We start from the raw sequence: 16,030 nt of genomic DNA on the forward strand, positions 1-16,030 counted from the left end.
CAGCTGGAGATGTGTTTGTGAACAGCCAAAATGGCCTTTGCAGCACATGGGGGAACACAGATTTTTAAATTAGGTGTTTAAAATAAAACAAACAAAAACCAGTAACAGTTCTAGTACCGCTGTAAAATTCTCCCAAAGTCAAAGATGTAATGCTTCCATTACCGACGTTGGTAGTAGATGGAGGAATTTGCACAAACTTTTGCCAATTAGTCTCAACTGTTTATTTAAATTGAACAATATTTGCTTTTGTTGTTTGTCATGCAGATGTCCTCCCTTAGATTTTTTTTTTTAAAGCTTTTAAGGCTTTTATTGCTGCCTAATCCCTTTAAATGTACTGTATATCACATTTATGAAATGTATTGGTACCAGAAAGACGCAGACGACTTTGTTTTTAAACAAAGACCCCAGGATAAGGGGCAATGTTTTTCCCCTCACAGGTGATGGAGTACGTACAAAGAATGCAGCGGATAATGGCAGTCCTGTCCTCTGAACAGATGGTGATGGTCCTGTTGCTAGGATAAGGCCTGAAGAATTTAGTTTTTAATTCCACATTATTTGCCTCAGTGCCATGAATATCCCTAGGTTTCCTCAGGCAAAAATACAACAAATACACAGAAAGAGAAAGAGAAGTGACATGCGGATAGAAAAGGAGACAGAGCACGGGAAAGGACTGGAGCCAGGTCAATAGAAGCTTTTGGGAAAATGTCTGCTCAGCTGTCTGCAATCACCTGGGTTTGAAAGGCAGGCAGGAAGGAAGATTGGTTTGGCTTGAGAAGGAGGCCTTTGATGCTTTAGATACCACAGAGAGAAATACGCATTTCTTCCCATTAGAAGTCTGTTGACTTTCCTAATTAAGATAAACATGTTTCTGAAGAAGTTAGCTCTCACAGTACTACATTTGTAAAAACAACCATGCTTTTAAAATATATACACAGACAAGAACATGTGCCAAGAACTAGTGCTGGTGTGGTCTTACAAATCACTTTACAGGAATATTTTTAAAACATTGCTTTATTTAAAAGTGAGCGAATTTCATTCCCTCCAGTCAATTAAATATCTAATTTCAACTCAAGTAGATAATAACCAAAGTATTTTTATATAAATGAATGAACAGTTAGAAAACTGTTAAACACACAGCCCTCAAGCATGAAAAATATATTCGTTTAACTGTTTTATTCTTTTATCGCTAATTTACTACAGAGATTTTGCACTTACATCATTTTAGTTTGTGGCACTGGGGGAAAGAAATCTTATTTCAAAAAGACTGATTCAGATTGAAATTCTCAAGGATCCCTGTGCCACCTGCACTAATCCAGCAACTGCATTATGTGTGTGGTGAACAGTGCTGATAGACAGTCGTGATTTTTCCACAACAGCTGTTTTAAGAAAGAAGCCTCTGAAAACTTCCAGTGACCCAGTCCCTATAACAAAGCACATGCAAAATGTCAAAAAACATGTTGAATTCATAAAAAGACACAGTGCCTGTACAAAGGTGCAATGCCTGAGATTTGAGGGATTAATGGTAATCTTCTACCCTTTCTAGGTGCCTGTACAAAGCCAGACAGTATCAAGTGATTTAAAGGAGCCCCTGTATCATTTACTGCCATTGTCAGACGCTCTGCGATCGATGAACGTCTTGATTGTTGATTCCACCTCCACAGTGGTTCTGCTAACTGGGATGTGATCCACGCCATCTGCCTCGTGATCTATCACACAACAATGTAGTGAAAAAAGAGATCACGTGATGCAAACATCCTATGTTTTGTGTCTGAAAATAAGTTGAGAAAAATTTAGGTCAGAGTATATGGGACAGAAAACAAACTGTGTGCCAAGATACACCATACATGTTGTTTATGTGTGTGTATACATATGTATAATTCATGCTTTTATCCTTAAACATCAACAAAACTTTGTTATCAACAACAAAGCAAGCTATGCTTCAGTAAAAGTTTCAAAATTGGCTCAGTTGGAACAGACTTTTGCAGGTCTTTAAACAGTTGCTGTTTTTATTATGTGTCCAAAAGTATTCATAAGTAATATACGATGGATCAGAATTTATTGACATTCAGCTGCCTGCATGCCATGTTATCTCGGAACCTCATAATCTCCAAACAGGCAAGCAAACACATTTTCCTCTCACTAATGTGTTCTTCCTTCTCCAATAGCCCCTCGTACTCTTTCATTTTTTTACCTCAATCTCTATGGTGAGCTTGGTGATCGGTTCATTGACTTTCTTCTCCCACCACCTTTGGCGTCTTGAAAAAAAATCCAACAGTCAGTTTTGTTTTCTTTCCTAGTGCCTACAGAAGCTACCTGGCTGTTCTCGGTTCTCATTCTGCCCGGGCACAGTTGCTTGTTCTGCCACATTCTGGGAATTGACAGGCTTCTGCTTTACATGAGATACCCACGAGAGATGTCCCAAATGCAGATGGCATCTAACTGTCTGGGGGATGTCACTCAAAAGGTTAGATGTCTTGGTGAGGCTGCCGAGTAGATGTATTCTTCATTCTATTGTGCAAAACGATGAGGTGAGTTTGGTTCACAGTCGTTCATGTGTAACTAACTAACTAACTAATAATACCTCTGAAACTTGACCAGAGATGAAAGAAACCATTTCCTTCAGAGAGCTGGAAAAGTGGTTTCCCATGCCGTGTGCTTTATGATACACACAGAAGTCTTCGTGGTTCATGTTGTTTATCCTTCATACTGTACGGAATTAGCTACATGCCTTAAAATGAGAGAATGTGTCACTTCTGACATGACTCTTCTTTTCTTTTTCTCCCCCTGCCCCCCCCCCCCCCCCTTTTAAAATACCTGCTGTTCTTTTAGAAGCCTGCTACGAATAAAGATACATGTGCTTATTCTGCTCAATTCCTGGCTCATAAAGTATCATACACTGTTATCTTTTCAGATTATCAGAATGGAATCCAGATTGGAAAATACTTTATTTCTTAATCTTACCAGGATTTGGCTTGAATTTCCTTAAAAATAAGCTGAGTTTGCTTTGCTTTCTAATCTCAGACCATTTTTTTCATACAAAAGCAAAAGGTGCCAGTGGCACGGCTACCTCATGTGATGAAACACACAGATTTCTCTTCTACTTATTTTATTTCTCGCATTCATCATTCATATTTAATGCCACAGGCATTTGACTTCTTAATTCCCTATATTGAATTGAAGAGGCATGCACAGCATACGCTCCAGTTTAATGACTTGTAATTCTTCTTCATTGATGACATACTTTTCCAGCTGAAAAACTTGGGGTACAAAACTTTCTCTCACGTCTGCAATGTAGTCAGAATCCTTAACAAGGTGGTGATGGTTGAAGAGCTTAATGCCTGGGAAGTGTAAGGTGCTAACCTTAAATGCCTCTTGGTTTGAAAGAATGTTGGCCTAAGGGGTTTTCTGTCAAGATTATATATATACATTTTTTTTTCTTCTGTAGTTGAGCCTCAGCTGTTGACTTTTCTCCTGTTGACTCTAGAATGTGCCTCTTTGCTTTGCCATTCTCCCTGTGTGAGCCAAATTTCAAGCAATACACAACTCTCCTACCCTAAGCTAATTAGCATTAATCTACTGAATAGGTTTGCCAATAATATTTTCAACAAAAAGATTTCATGGACTTCAGCAGGACTAGCAGATCGTATGAATGATAAATTACTGTATCTGATGTCAGTATTTTGAACTAAGATATGATGGTCTCGTCATTACCCTGACCCTTCCTATTTATTTGCATCTCATAGGAGTGCTGCAATTAGGGTTGGTTATTTGTAAAAACTTAAGATTTTGGAATAAAATATTCTGCAGAACGATGAAGCATTTAAGGCCGTTATAATAACACTGCACCCTTCCAGGTTTTCAGAACACTTTAGAAACATTTACCAACCCTCATAGCCCTGAAGCCTGGGTAGTCTTATCTTTTATTGATTTCCCAGATGGGTAGACTGAGACATTGAGGAGTTATGGTTTGCTAACTGTGAACACTCTGATAGCCAAATGCAATGTCTGCAGGAAAACAAAAAGTGACACTGAATTTCCCCTCTAACTATTAGAGAGAAACCTTCTGGAAAGTTTCTCTCTGACACCTTCAGGATAACAGAGGAAAAGAGCACAGAGAGACATGAAGTTGCCTGGTTATTCAGGGAGAGCACGCCTGGATGAAAACAGGAGAATACAGAGGTGTTTCATAATTCAACTCTGCTCCATAGTAGAGGAGGAGTATCTTTTCATTCAAAACTTTCTCAAAGCACATGTCCTTCATGGAAATAGGTGGAGTGTGGATGGATGGGGAGAAGATTTTCAGAAGAGGAGGGCTAGGGAGGAGAACGGGTCCAGTTTGGTTCCCTGTGTAGGCTTGAAGCTAGGCACTAGCTGATGAGAGCTGTGAAGAGTGAATGTACAGCTTTTTGAACAGTGTTAAAACCTCTGCTGTCTTAGTAGTGTGTTTATTGGGCTCCTCTTTCTCTCCTGGTGTGAGATCCTGTGAAACCATTTACTGCCTGGCGGTGACCTCTCTGTATATGGCTGCTTCATGTCTGTGACTCCAGTGCAGCCAAACCACAGCTGTCCTGCTGTGGAAGGCTTTATTTGTTTTCAGGTGCGTAGTGAAGAGGAGGAGGAGAGGTGGATGTTTTCCAGGTACTGGTATTTTTCAATGTAACGTTAATTTTTCAGGAAGCTCCAAGAAGTGAAAGAAGCTCTACTTGAGTGAGTGTGGTGGTCACGAGAAAATGAGAATTTTTCTGTTGATGAATGGTGATTCAACCTTAGTTTTCATAATAGCCTTGAAGTTTTCCTTTGGACTATATCCTAAAATATTAAAAAACCCAACAAAACTATATAAGTTGCAAAAGATCTTTGAACATCTCGGTACCGAAGTACTTATGTCTGGGAGGGTTTTGGGGATCATGTAGCTCATGTCCCAAGGCAGGAGCAGCTCTACATAAAATGCACTTCAGTTGTCAGGTGTTTTTTTCCCTTGGAAATTTTCTGTTATTTTATAACTTCCCAACAGTTCTGCTCCCCGCACCAAAGATCTTAATATATTTAGTGTTCTGATTTCTCTTTAGTAGTTAGAAATGTCTCAGAAAGTGGTTATTAATAAATCATTAAAGGTTTGCATCTCATTTAATTTTCTTGCTGCTCTACTACTCTGTATTTTCAACCATAGTACAAAGTCATTCTGAAAATATAAAGAGAACTTTTTTTACAGTGGTGTTGAATCTAAATGATGAGGACAAACCTGGAGATTTGCTCTTTACCTGTAATACTTTTTATTATTCAAGTTATTTGCTTAGATAAAAGATTTCTTAGCCTGATCTTGTTTTATCTGGCATCTAGGAAGAAGAAATAATCGTGTATGCAGGGCTTTACAAACTGCATTTCTTTAAGAGAACATGGAGTCACTTCACCAATAGGGCTTTCTAGGGAATAGGGAATAGCAAGGTTGAATATAACGCTTGATAACTACAGATATTTTCAGTAGCACCAAAGGAGGTGTGGGAAGTGATGAAAAAACTTATGAAAGGTAAACGGACTATAACTCATACTAAGTATCTCCCCTTGTGCAGAAGCTCTTTTTAAATTACTCAGATAAATGAGCTCATTTATGGAATATTTTGTACTGCATGAACTTATATGGGCACCTGTCATGTATATATATTTTTAATACTGAACTCATATAGATGGCTTAAAGTCCCCCTTGCCCTTTAGTAAATTTAAATCTCCCACAAAGCTGCTGAACAGTAGTCATAAAGAAACATTTATGGTTCAACATAATTTCCCTTCATTTCTTTTTCTCTTTCTTTAAAAAAAAAAAAAGGCAGTTTAAAAGTAATAAAGCACTTCCTTCTGTAAATCTTTGATCTTTTTTCTTCCTAAGGGAAGATTAATTTGTAAATATGCTAATGGATTTGTATAATATGAAACCTTCATAAGAAAAACTACATTAGTTCATATGAATGAACACATCTATCTTATTCAATTTATAAACTAATGGCTGAGAGCATCAACACTGCATTCTGCTCGGTCTCATGTCCAAAATCACTGCTTGTATTTCTAAGACAACATAGAATTTTATAAAAAAATTGTTAAATATGGCTAATTTTGTTGCTCCTGACTTCCTTTTTTTTCCTTTTTCTTTCCTTTAGTTGCAGTAGTGAGATGTGCTGCTGTTTCAGCCAGATGAATACCCTGCTCTGAAGAAATTAAATGTGATGGTCGTTGTAGTATGTGGGCGTAAGGTACTCAGCCGCATGCCCTCCTAATGAATCTCATTGGCTTACAGCAAGGAGCTGAGCATGTCAGCACAGTGATCACTCAGGTGGACAGTCCCAGAAGCTGCAGGACCAAGGCTGCCATGGTAGCTAAGTGTTCATCCAGGTTGCTCACATGAGCTGAGAAGTTGACCCTAGCCAGCACCTTGCTAAGGATAATGATGCTGCTGCTTTTCCTTCCAGCTACAAGGCTTGGAGGACTTGGATCCCACCAGTGTCTCTCTAGTTGCCCAACCACTGTGGCTGCAGTGCGGGAAAAACACATCTCTCCCCATGGCAGGAGCAGAAGGGATGGGATATGGGCAAGGTCTTCATGGGGCAGATTCACCCCAGTGGAGGTACAGTGAAAAGTGGTTCACTGGAACTTGCTTTTATTTATTTACTTATGTCCTGGGTGCCTTCAGGCATTGCAGAGTTCCCCCCCTTCCCTTTTGTTCCCCAGGCCCACAGTTCACCTCCTTCCTTATTTTTTCCTTTCTTTGATTTATTCTGATGCTTAGCTGAGAAGCCAGGGAGGGCCTGGAAGTGAGGCTATGGAACCTCTACCACATTTTCTCCAGAGAGAGATGGGAGTGGTGATGGAGAGGACATGGAGAGGATGGGTAGAGCCTACTGTGTCTACCTCTTTCTTTCTGCCAGTGTCTCTTTGAGGTTTAATTTTCCCCATACTTTTTCTCTCCTGGTTTCTCTTCTCCTCTTTCCTTTCCTCAACCAAATGATATTAAGAGAAACTTGGCACTGTGTTAAATCAAGCGGATCTAAAACCCAGAGTCTGTGTGTTGCTCTGGCAGGGCTGTGCTGTGTGATTGTACAGTCACCCTCTGGCACACGAGCCTGCAGGGGAACACCGCTCTTAGCCATGGGTTCATCTCTCTGCCTCTCCACAAGGAAGGAAGCCACGTGTTTTGGTTTTATTCCCTTAAATATAACAGTATATCTTTTCACAAAAAGTGTGTGGGGAGGATTTAAATAGATTTTGAAGTTAGCCCTAATTCTGATCCAATTTTGCCTGCAGAATGAAGCTTAGTGCTGGAGGACTCTTAAGCGCTGACCCTGAACCTCTAAGCTTTCTACAGCTATTTTTCAGCATTGTAGGCCTGGTTTATTAAGGTAAGGATAGATATCTTGAACTTCAAGCCAGCATAGTCAATGAAGGACTTGTTTGATGTGCTTGCGTACGCAGTGCTGAGGAGGCACGTCATTAGCGGCTTCAGTGGTGATGTTTTCCCAAGGGCTGACAGATTTGTGTCCAGCTGTATCGCATGGCTTTCATCCTGCTAGCCATAAACAAAAGGTGAGCATTTCTCCAGGCACGGACCTTACCAAGATGCCTACCCACCCTCGCCCGACTGCTTCGCTCGTTTGATGCTATCATGCTCTGGATAAGAATAGAATTGTAATGTGTACCTTCAGGCTGGAGAAGAAGGAGCACGAGGAGGCGATCCACAGCTGATTTCTAATGGGGGTGGGTGGGAAGGAAGTGTCAAAAGCTGCTCAGAATAGATGAATATTATAAAGAGGCCTGAAAAGATCAGAAATAAGAGAGATTCAGATCTCTCTCTCTTTTATTTTTTTTTTTTCTTTTCCTCTCCAGGAAATTCTTTCCAGTGCTTCTCAATAATAGTGGGGATAGAGGGCGAGCAGAGCAAAACTGGTGGGAGAGACATAGCGGTTGTAATGAACAGAGCTTCAGACATGAGCTTGCAATGTGATATAGTCTGTTCTCTTTTTAAAAGAAAAGGCGGGGGGTGGAGGGAGGTTTAGGCTTTTCTCTAGCAAAGTTTTCTTCTTAACAGTCAAAAATAATAGAAAGTAGACATAGAAGAGATCTGTTAATTGATCTTGTCCATATCTTGCCCAACACAGGGTTATTCCCTGCAGCATATTTACTAGTGCTGAGTTCAGCTTTGTTTTTAAAACCTCCGCAGTGACAGTCTCCCCAGGGAAGTGGTGAAAGCCTGACTCTACAGCCACTACATCTCCCTGTCGATCTGCTTTGCAGAGGGAAACTCTCACAACAAGGAAATATTTTCTGACGTTCAGCCTACCTCCCCCCCCACCGCTTTTTTTTTTTTAATTCTGTCTTATTAATTCAATTTATACTCTTCCGTATCGTGCACAATAATGTCCTTCCAGGAGCACACCATGAGTTAGCTTGTAACACCAAAAAGCTGAATTCTTGAGAAAGAAGAGCTTTGCCTCACATTGATATTCTCTCAACCAAAGTACATGCATGATTTAACTACCTGACCCACCGCTGGCCCATAGATGGTTGTTAAAGAACTACCTTGACTGCAGGTAGAAGTTTTGAGTTGGCTACCTGCATTTTCTCTGCCTCTAAATTTGAGATATTCTGCATGAAACAGATACCAGAAATCAGTAGTATGAATCCTTAGGATTTTTAAAATTTATTTTCTGATCTGGATCCTTTTTCTTGCTTCACATTATCAACAGATGCCTGTCTGAAAAGCCTGTCCTTTTTCATTGCCTTTTCTTCCTTTCCTAATCTTAGCACTAGATTGTGATTTGGTCAGGGTCCTATTTAAATAGTTTTGGGGTTGCCAACATGGTGTGTTCTGATATTCAGATCTCATAATCCAATTTTGAAATTAAAGAGCTTGGGGCAAAAACACTCGCACAACTGAAATGCATGTTTTTGAGCACTGAGCCAGTGTTTTCTTAAAAAAAAATACCAAATCTCCTCTTTCTCTTCCCAATTAATATAACAAACATCATGCACAAAATCTTCCTTTTTAACTTGTGCCCTATATGAACACGAAGGACAGCAGAAATTTAAGCTGGAATACCATTTCAGGCGAGGTATCTGAAATTCCAACTGAATGCAAAAAATATGCAGAACAGCAACTGATTTATTGTGCCTCATTTGCTGTCTTAACAGAATGATGTTCTCTGTATTCCCAAAAATAAAAGCAACAGCAAGGAAAAAATAAGTCACACACACACACCCTTCCCCCAGGTTTTACTCCCCTCTGCCCAAGTCATTATTTTAAGTTTCTCGGTATTAAATCTAAAGGTTCATCAACTCACATCTTTACAGCTCTGTCTTTCTGTATACAGGACCCTGTCTGCCTGTTTCCTCTATTGCACTATTTTGTTTGTACTACTGTAATCATTTTGCTGGCCCAGATCTGTGTGGGTGTGCTGGCAGCTTTACAACAAAGTTACATGGGAACTGAGTTAAGGTTGAATATTTATTAGAAGAAGCCATCTGGCGTCAGGCTGTCTGTAGAGGGGGGGTTATTTCTTTAGTAGTCTCTCCTTTTTCTTTCTAGCTCTTCCTCCCTCTCCCTCCGTTTCTCATTTATGTGCCACATATATGTGAAAAGTGGAACACACATCTTGACATATTGATTTGATTCTTGATATTTATAGCAATTAACCCTGCTCATGTGATTATCCTTGTCCCCTCGCTCCATACCTCTCTCTCCCCCTCTTTCCCCCTGGTGGGGGATGTTTGGGGCTGGTTCCAGTGCTGGCAGCCCCACGGGTGCTGCAGGGCTCCCGCTCGTGCTGCTTCCCATAGGCTCTGGGCAGCTATAGCTTTGCTTAAACATCCCTCTTCTGCTTCTTCTACACTTTCCCTCCTCCAGCTCTTGAGCTCATAAAAGAGTGCTGCACTCCGAAAACTCCCGACTCACCATATTAAACAAACTAGCCAGCAGAAGGGTGTCCGTGCTATTTCACCATTTGTATGACATAGCCAGGCTTCAAAGTGCAGCACTAAATTGCCAAAAGATGTTTACTTTACTTGTTTAAGAGCTCCTCGTAATTCAATTGTTCTCTCTCCTGCAGTAGAAACACACATGCATCCTGAGAGCCGTGCTCTTGTGAGCTCCCACTAGTTATTTACCCACGGGGTTTCCTCCGTTGTTTTTTGCAGAGTGGTTGACTTTTTTTTTGGTGGTGGTTTTTTTTTTTTTTTTTTTTTTTTTTTTCCAGGGGCTTATGGCTCAAGGTAATTTGTTTTTTCTGGGGTGCTCAACTGTAAAGACCTTGAAAGATACAGCTGTCTGGCTGCTTTTTGTTTTTCTTTCCCCAATGATAGACATTTAATGGTTTTTCCAAAAGAATTTTTTTCCTTTTTTCTTTTTTTTTTCTTTCCCAAACACACATGAAGTTGGACATCCAAAATTGATGGTCACCTTGGAAAACCTTGACCTATTTTTTTCTAGCAGCCCAGGGAAGCTGATGTAGTCTAGCTGGCAACCCTTTCCCACCGTTCCTGACTTTTGTAAGTTAATATTCCGACCTTGCAGCCTTGCGTAACCTCCTTATTCGTCGGTGTGGTGGTTTTGGTGGTGATGCCAGGTGGGAGAAGGGGAGCGCTGGGCAGCAGAGATTCTTTCCGCTGACAGAAACAGTGAGTCACCGCTGTCCTGTGATTATTCCCTGGCCTTTTTGCAAAAGACTGCCTGCAGGGATGAAAGGAAAGTCCTTTCTCCATGACCTATGCTGGGGGTTAGGAGCCGACCAAGCTCCAGCTAAGCATAAACACGTGGGCTGATTTTGAGCAGCATAAAGCAGGGAACAAGAGCTAGGAGCCATGGTGTATTGAAGGACACAAACTGGCAGAGATGGTTCCTAGCTTCAGCCTCTCACTACTTTTCCAGCAGCTGCTGCCCCATGATACCACTGGCTGGATGATTGGCAGCATGTTATCACCTCCCCCAGGTAGTGTCTCTTGGCTTGTCACGTCTTTCTGTAGGTTTAATCCGGGAAAGAAAAAAATAAGGATTTTTCCATGCAGTGTGCTAGGGTGGTTGAATAACCATGTTGCTTGTGGGAAAGGGATGGGGACTGGACCAAGGAGGTGGCCTGATGTGGGAGCAATGCAAGGAGAAGGTTGCTGTGAGGTGTGGGCGATAAAGGAGGCTGGAAAGAGTAGCTGCTGAGCTGACCTTCCTCTTTTCTAATGTTAAATGAAAGAGGTTGCTCACGTAACTAGCCCACAGTTATTCTTCCATCCATAGTGCATGAAGAGCAAGGCAAGTCCTCTGGTGAGCACCAGTGATCTTAGCCTCTGATGCTCTAGCAAAACGAGAGAGGAAGAAGGTGAATCACTTAGGCTCTGTTTTACATGCCCTATGCACAATGAAGCGAGCCAGCCCTGGATCTGAAGTTTACCAAGACTTTTGTTGCCCAGCAGACTGGAAGAGTTGTTTAAGTCACTGGGCAAGAGATGTTGACTTTATTACTGCTCTTATTCTGTTTGTCCTTTGGCAGGATGCTTAAGTCACCTTGTCTCACTTGTAAAAGCGTAACAATAATTACCTTCTCCTAGAAGTATTGCAAATCAAAGACTGCTGTTGGTAGTAAAATAGTCCGAGATGCTTAGAAAAAAATGTTGTGCCAAGGTGTATAGCTTAGTCTCCTTTGTCAGCCCCAGATGTCTGGCAGCTATGCTATTCCACTGATACAAAATATTTTATGTATAAAAGAACAGGCTGAACTGTTAGTTACTAGTTTGAACAGAATAATAAAAGGAGTTTTGATTTCAGTTTTGCTTTAAAGCTTGTTGCACTTATCAGCTTTCCAAGCTCTCTGGACAGGCAGTGTAGGTATTAATCTCCAGTGAAGTATGCCAGCACTCACCCCAGGTTGGTGTTACACAGGCCAGACCAGATAACACCGGAGCAAGGACGGTCATGGAGCAGCAGCTTCTGCCAAGGACGAGAAACCAGCCATGAGCCAGGATGAGCATTCAGGATGGAGCAGGACATGGGAGAACATCGGTCCCAGATTGAGTAGGTTAAGCAGTGAGTACTGTCACCAATTAGAATAACCATAAAAAGCCAGACATTCCTTGCTGAAATAACTCATACCAGATCCTGAGCACTGCGTTACCTTTCAGCAGAGCTCTGAGAGGGAGCCGTGGCCTCTGCAACATATCAATCTGATCTGGAAAAAGGGACAGAGAAAGCTTGTTCCCATCTCCTTTCCTAGACCACTCCATCTCATTAGTGTTACTCCTTGTGATGGCCCTTCTGAGGCTCTTTCCCCACCTCTAAACCCTACTCAGCTTTTCAGAAATACCTTTTCTGGTGTCCCCCTCCCTTTCTGTTAGCACAGATGCTCCCAGACTATAATTCTTCTGGCTGATTTGGGGGTGACTCATGAAGCTGGCAGCTTCATCTTCTAGATCTCCCGTCCTATTAAAATACAAAATTTGGCCCACTGTGCTCCAGACATGGATTTGGGAACTCCTCCAGAGCAGAGGTAAGGGGAGCTAGAAATGCAAACCAAGAAAGCAGGACCACCTGAGGTCCTCTACCTGTCTCCTTGGAGAAGCTTCCTTAGTCCTTTGCTTGAAAAAAATTACACTCGGGGAAAAACCAGAGCAGCTAACCTACCTAACGTGTAAGCACGAGGTAAGGGAGCCTGTGTTTCAATGTGTGCGTTCAAGCTGGCAAGTAGCTTGTTTTTCAGTACCAGAAGTGAGTAAATACTTTAGATTTGCCCGTTCTCATCTTTCCGGGTAGTCATTTAAAAAGTTTCAGTTCAGCATTTTTTTTTTTTTGTATTTGACAGTTGTGATTAAATTTACCTGTAGCCAAATTTATTACACGAGTTTTTAAACATACACATGTAAAAGTGCTGGCGTGTACTTGAATGAAAAATACAAGTTAAATAATGATAACAAAGTAAAATACAGGCTTCAAAATAATACGAATCCAAGCACTGTGATTTATCTTGGAAGAGGAGATGAGTATCTGAATTGTAGTAGGAACACGTGGCTCCTGTGGTTGAGCAAACTCATCCTCCCAGCCCAACAGTTATTCAGAGAAAGAGCCAAGTGACACAATTTAAGTAACAGCTATGCTAAAATCCTCATTGGTTTAGTATTTTTGCAAAAGGAGCATGAAGAAATGACAAAAATGCAGGGGTTTTGAATTTTTAAGTATGAAGTGCATCGATACCAAATCCAGTATATACAGTATCCATATTCTGTTCTGGTGAATATTTTTTTACAGCAGTGAAACATCCTTAGGACCCTAAAATTAAACTTTTCAGACATCAGTGAGGACATGACCATTCACTCATTCTGCAGGCTTCTGCAACACAACTGTCTTTGAACATTTTTTTTCTTTGGGGGAAAGTGTCTTGTGTAAATTTTTTTTTAGTCTCTATCAACTGCTTTAAAATTTAGTCACTATTCACAATAGCCACCTCTCTAACCCACGGCTTCAGGATGCAAGCAGGGGAAAAAAGCACTGCGCATCAGGGGTGCGCTTGTGCTACCTGGTGTGGCTGCTCACACGTGTGTGCACACACACACAGGGTCTCTCTGCCTTCTTTGTGGCAATGAACAGGGGATGCTTTTATTTGGGAGAGGGGTTTATTAGGTGTTTTCCAGTATTGCCAAAACAGGCGTGCTTCAGATAAGATACTTGCGTTAGAGGGATTTATGCTGCTTCCCCAGTTACTCGGAGAAACCCAGCTGCTCGAATCTGTCTGCACCAGGACCCAGATACTTTACTTACGAAATAGCATGTGGTTTTAAACCCCAAACTCTTCTCTCTTCTGCTTGCTTAGTAAAAAAAAATATTTTTTATTGTTGATTCTTGACTTTTTCTTTTCAGACACAATTCCTCTAGGCTGTTTTTATTTCAACAAAAGGGGGGTGGGGTGGGGATAGGCTCAGCTAGTTATTCTGTGGCTTTTTGGTGAGGAATTAAGAAATATTCTAACAGTTTAATAATGATAATCTCCAAATAGTTCATAACGGCATTAAGGGTAATTAATGACATTTGAACAGTAAGAGAACTTAATCCTTAGGGAAATGTGATATCCACAATTTTATTTACATCTACAGTTGTTTCAAAGCTAAAGAGGGGGGGGAAATATTCTGTTTTTAAAATGGTTTCATACTTGCACTGTTTCAGATTTTATCTTAATTTATTATAAGCAAATAAAAAGAATAGAGTTTTTGCTAATAATAAAAACTGCATTCCATATTAGATCCAGTATCAGGTTAAAAATAAAGAGGAACTCTCATGTTTCCTGTGGGATTAAAATTTTCTGAAAATTATAAATCACCAGTGATACTGTGGTTTAGAAAGAAGGATATCTTCTTCTAAAAGACCCACATATTTACATTTAAAAAATATTTTTCAGAGCCTTTAGAGCCATTAAAAGAACTTAAATAATTTTGATGATAAATTCTATGTACTGTAGCTTTTATGTTTTAGTAGCACTTTTTATTTTTTCTTCACATAGCTGACCTCGCTAAACTTTTGAAAAATGCTGTTACATCCTTTTACGTTTTCACAATTTTACAATGAGGGGAAAAATAACTCCTATGATAGTTTTCAAGATAATACTTGAACTAGCCTGATTCAGATGTTTAGGTTTTGAAAATCAACAGAAGGAAAAGGGTTTAGTTGACCTTGGGTTTTGAGAATAAATAGGATAACACCTGATTCAAGACAGGAAGCTTTAGCTGGGGTAAATATACAGAGCAAACCAGAGTGTGTCAATCCAGTTTAGCATTTGAATGCAGCCTCTGCTCTTTTGGTTATGCTCTTGAGCCTGTTTCTACTTTTGGCTTTTACATTCCACAGAACTTCTGTAAAATCAGCAGGGACAGTGCTAATAAATTTATAATGTTGTTTTGTATTTCTGAACATAGTACCTCAGTAATTAAGTGAAATATTTATGATGAATATAAAACAATGCAAATTCATTTGTTTGCCTGAAAGCTAGCTTGTTATTTATTTAGATTTATCTTTGAATGATTCTTTAAATTGAATCATGGTATGAATGAGAGTGATATTTAAAGCAGAGAAAATTTGCTGTAGTGTATTGATGCATTACGCTGTATTATCTAGTGTTAAAGCTATGCAGAGAATGATTAAAAACCCCCAGAAAACAAAAAAACCAACTTTGACCTAACAAGCATTCTTCAGTTGTGTGGTGTGGGGTTTTTTTGGTTTTGGTTTTTTTTTTTTTTTTTTTTTTTTTTTTCCGGGTAGAAATTCCACAAGCTAAATAATTTCCCAACAGCTGAAGCCTTTAATAAACCTTACGCTTAATCATAGTTGGACACATATATGCAAACTGCATCTTGAATTATAAGACAGGTAGGAGTAGGTTCACCATAATGTGAATTAATTTTTGTCTTAGCTGGCTGTATTTTGCTTCATGGGCTACTACTTCCAGTAGTTTTTTGTCATTTACAGTTTTCAATCCTCTAGCCAATTCTAATCCAATGAATGTAGTGACCTATGAAAGGAAATGTCTATGCAAAGAGTCCCTGTGTTGATGATTATGAACTAAATTGTTTACTTCAGCTGGACTTTTTTCTCCTTCCCTCAGTAAAAATTATTTTCCAAAAATAACTTCCTTGACAAATGTATTAAATTTGTTGCTCTCCTCATCTTTGTTTGACAGTCATCATGTTTATGTCATGCCTAAGGAATGGTTATCTTAATGTAAAAAACAGCAAATATATTTTAGTTTAAAAAGGATATTTTATTTCGAGGTTATTAAATGATAGTGTTGTATATCCACTAACAACAGTAGCTATATATAGTATTTTATGTAAATCTTGGATGGACTGCTAATGGTAAAAATATCTTGAGACTCATAGGTAGGAAGACTTTTAAGTTTTTAGAAACATTTAGCAGTGTATGGTATGCACATATTTTCTGTTTCTTGTTTGATCTTGCTTTTGCCAAAACAACTCTGAGCAATCAATGTTGACCGTCTCTTAGGTGAGTTGACAAAGTACGGCT

General features: G+C 39.9%; 1 long non-coding RNA gene across 1 annotated transcript in view; it reads left to right on the forward strand.

Moving 5' to 3' along the window:
* Window positions 1–1,156: 1,156 nt before the first annotated feature.
* Window positions 1,157–16,030, forward strand: part of LOC114017704 (uncharacterized) — a 67,754-nt gene continuing 52,880 nt past the window's right edge. The window contains exons 1-4 of the long non-coding RNA XR_003562920.2: window positions 1,157–2,528; window positions 4,055–6,361; window positions 6,459–6,613; window positions 7,291–7,385. This is a non-coding gene — a long non-coding RNA (uncharacterized LOC114017704). The remainder of the gene's footprint in view (window positions 2,529–4,054; window positions 6,362–6,458; window positions 6,614–7,290; window positions 7,386–16,030) is intronic.

Source organism: Falco cherrug, chromosome 8 (assembly GCF_023634085.1).
Source record: "Falco cherrug isolate bFalChe1 chromosome 8, bFalChe1.pri, whole genome shotgun sequence".
In the NCBI taxonomy this organism is placed as follows: Eukaryota; Metazoa; Chordata; class Aves; order Falconiformes; family Falconidae; genus Falco; species Falco cherrug.